The following is a 4185-nucleotide window of genomic DNA, read 5'->3' as shown; positions in this document are numbered from 1 at the left end:
ATTGACACTTCTCAAATCCTTAGATAAATCATAGATAAATCAAGTTTTACCACAAATTGCCACTTCTCAAATCACCTAGTAACTATGAAGGTGCATGGTTTTCCACAATAAGCCCTTCCCAAAACAGCTTCCCCCAAATCCATACTTTGTCTAAATGAGGCCACAATTCTCACCTTGATGTATATTGGTATTGCAAATAGTTTGAGAGTAGGCCAAGATGGGTTCATTGTGTAAAACACGCATTTCCATTTTTAAATCTCATATTTGAATCCCTTAGTCCTTATTTACTACTCGGGTGCCCTTAGTTTCTTGATAGTACTCGGTTTTGCCCTCTCCTTCACAAATTCATGGGGCGTGCAACATCTGCTCACGAGTTGGTCTAGCCCGTGTCAACATGGATCGTGCCCGCCAAGTGATTGATCGTTGTGATCTAGGAGCGCGAGGCGGGGATAACCCCCTCTCTCTCTCGTTGGCGGTTAATTCCAGCCTCTAAAGTATGCTAAAGGCGGTTTTCTGTATTATTTTCACGCAGCGAGAAAAATTATATAGCTGCTTTAGGACGTTATTTTCACGCCAAAAAATGAGTAAACCATCACCCAGTTTGTTGTTGCCATTACTTTTCACGCAAAAAATGATAAACCATCACCCGATTTGTTGTTGCCATTACTTTTCACGCAAAAAAATGATAAACCATCAACAATTTGTTGTAGCCATTACTTTTCACGCAAAAAAATGATAAACCATCACCGATTTGTTGTTGCCATTACTTTTCATCAAAAAATGATAAACCATCAACAATTTGTTGTATGCCATTACTTTTCCATAAAAAATGATAAACCATCAACAGATTTGTTGTTGCCATTACTTTTCATAAAAAATGATAAACCATCAACAATTTGTTGTAGCCATTACTTCTACGCAAAAAATGATAAACCATACGCGATTTGTTGTAGCCATTACTTTTCACGCCAAAAAATGATAAACCATCAACAATTTGTTGTAGCCATTACTTTCGCCATAAAAATGATAAACCATCAGCGGTTTGTTGTAGCCTGCCATTACTTTCGCGCAACATAAACCATCGGCAATTTGTTGTAGCCAGTCGCTTATCCAGGAACCAAACCATCACTGAGCCCTGACCGCAAGCTGGTTCGGTTGAGACCTAACCCAAGTTTGGCATACATGATGGCATACCTGTAACAACAAAGGAATATCTAAAGGAAAGTTTCAGAGAATTTGAAATTTAGAGGGTGATTGAAATGATGCTACGACACATGATCTTTTCCGTTTTTGAGGTTGCAGACACTGGAAATCAATTGGGCTGTTATGAGGAAATAAAAGTTAGAAAAATGTAAGCAGAGAACAATCTATCTATCTGCTTTATGGAAGATCGGCTGTATGAAGTTTGAGGTTATTTAGAAGGTAGAAAAGATCGCCTTGTTAGAAAGGCTGGTTCCGGCGGAGGCCAAGCGGTCTTATAGCGCCGTAAGTGGTTACGAACATCTCCAAATGACCCCAAATTTTCCATACGCTTGGTGCCATACGTGCTAACGACAGAGACCCTATCTAAAAGTGTCAGACCTTGCCATTAGTATAGCTCTATCAAAGAACACTACCTGCGCAAACAGTATAATTTTGGGATAGTTACAGAGCTTTCGTTACCTAACCTTCAACATGAAACTTGTTTCAAATTCTTTAGCCTACAAAAACAAATCCCAACTTGATTGACACCCGCCTCAAAAACGATGCAGTGCAGATATCGGCGTAATTAAAGCAGCTATGCTGCGCCGCCCTTTATAGGTCAGTAAGGATGCACCTCAATCCCGTCCCCTCATTCGATCAGCGGCACACGGTTTGCGCCGGGGTAATGCAGAGCGTACATCTTGATGCCAATGCGATCATGCATGCTGCGCCCGGCGTGGAGACGCAGCCCGCAGCAGGCCGCTATCTTTGGGCGCCCACGATTGGCAGCGAGATCTTTCCCTTAGCCCACCCGCCTCCCTGCTGCCCACCTATACAGCGAGAAGGGGGCCTTTCAGATTTCTACATTGCTAAGCATTCACAAGTAGTCATTGTAGTCAGTCAGATTTTGAGTAGGCGTCAATGTAATTACGATTTTTCTCTCCTCTTCCTTCCACTGTGGTTAAACACGTCAGTTTCATATAACGCCTATCTAATGTCAAATCCTAGCCTATGCAATTCTCTTCATTGAATAGATCTCATCTAGGCACCCGCGTACCCTCCTCAGATACCATATTTATAGAGACTAGTTTAAAAATCTAATCCTACGTGTGTGCCCCTTGTATGGTACGTCATGGCCGTACCATCATTTGATATGCGAAGCCCACTACGTTCGCGTTTTGGTCAGGATCTGATGTACGGTCAAACAAGATGGATGGTCAGCGTGTCTTTGCGGGCTCGTGGCCCCGTAGTGAGGAGATAACGCGGTCAGCCGTCGGGCAACCGGCCGTTACATCACGTGCGGTGGTTTTAGGACAAACGCTTGCGTCGTGAGGAAAAACTAAGAATTTGGGGAAGTGAAGCACAACTAAGGACGAGGGACACAAATAAATCCCTAAAAACTATTGTGGTATTGAATATGTACTTATGCACTTTATCTCTTATTAAGTTGCTTGTTGTGCGATAACCATGTTTAAGGGCGCCATCAACTATTCTTTGTTGAATATCATGTGAGTTGCTATGCATGTCCGTCTTATGCGAAGTAGAGAGATCTACCACCTTCATGGTTGGAGCATGCATATTGTTAGAGAAGAACTTTGGGCCGCTAACTAAAGCCATGATTCATGGTGGAAGTTTCAGTTTGGACATATATCCTCAATCTCATATGAGAATAATAATTGTTGCCACATGCTTATGCATTAAAGAGGAGTCCATTATCTGTTGTCCATGTTGTCCAGGTATGGATGTCTAAGTTGAGAATAATCAAAAGCGAGAAATCCAAAATCGCGAGCTTTCTCCTTAGACACCTTTATACAGGCGGCATGGAGGTACCCCATTGTGACACTTGGTTAAAACATGTGCATTGCAAAGATCCAGGTAGTCCAAGCTAATTAGGACAAGGTGCGGGCACTATTAGTATACTATGCATGAGACTTGCAACTTGTAAGATATAATTTACATAACTCATATGCTTTATTACTACCGTTGACAAAATTGTTTCATGTTTTCAAAATAAAAGCTCTAGCACAAATATAGCAATCGATGCTTTCCTCTTTGAAGGACCATTCTCTTTACTTTTATGTTGAGTCAGTTCACCTATTTCTCTCCACCTCAAGAAGCAAACACTTGTGTGAACTGTGCATTGATTCCTACATACTTGCATATTGTACTTGTTATATTACTCTATGTTGACAATTATCCATGAGATATACATGTTACAAGTTGAAAGCAACCGCTGAAACTTAATCTTCCTTTGAGTTGCTTCAATACCTTTACTTTGATTTATTGCTTTATGAGTTAACTCTTATGCAAGACTTATTAATACTTGTCTTGAAGTACTATTCATGAAAAGTCTTTGCTTTATGATTCACTTGTTTACTCATGTCATTACCATTGTTTTGATCGTTGCATCCACTACATATGTTTACAAATAGTATGATCAAGGTTATGATGGCATATCACTTGAAAATTATCTTTGTTATCGTTTTACCACTCGGGACGAGCGAGGAACTAAACTAGGGATGCTTGATAATGCTTATGCATGTGTGTGTGTGCTGCTGTTGTCTCACAGTGATGCTCTAGCATGATTCATGCATGAATTTGCGATGTATTCATGTCTGGGTGGATTAATTATTGATGAACTGCTTATGCAGTGTTGATTAATTTCCTTGCTATGCATGGTTTGATATTTCTATGCTCAATTTGGAAATAATCCAAGTCTGAATCCATTACTGGATGATGATGACTTATTTTCTTGGTTAATTAGATGATTTTGTGTTTGATGTGACCTCAGTAGCCTTGCTACTGATTGGTTGCTCACACATTTGGCTAGTTCTTGTTGGCTGCTCACCTTTGCTTGCATAATAGGGAATCATAATTGATATGAAAGCCATTATGCTAGCCTGTGAAGAAATCTAGGGTTTTCTGATGGTTTAGTGGCTAGGGTTTTCACTAGGTGGTTCTTGGTAGGTGCTATTACTGGTAAACCTTCTACTGGTGCTATAT

Source organism: Lolium rigidum, chromosome 7, assembly GCF_022539505.1.
Source record: "Lolium rigidum isolate FL_2022 chromosome 7, APGP_CSIRO_Lrig_0.1, whole genome shotgun sequence".
NCBI lineage: Eukaryota > Viridiplantae > Streptophyta > Magnoliopsida > Poales > Poaceae > Lolium > Lolium rigidum.
The sequence above is the reverse complement of the archived record's forward strand: the minus strand, read 5'-3'. Positions refer to the sequence as shown.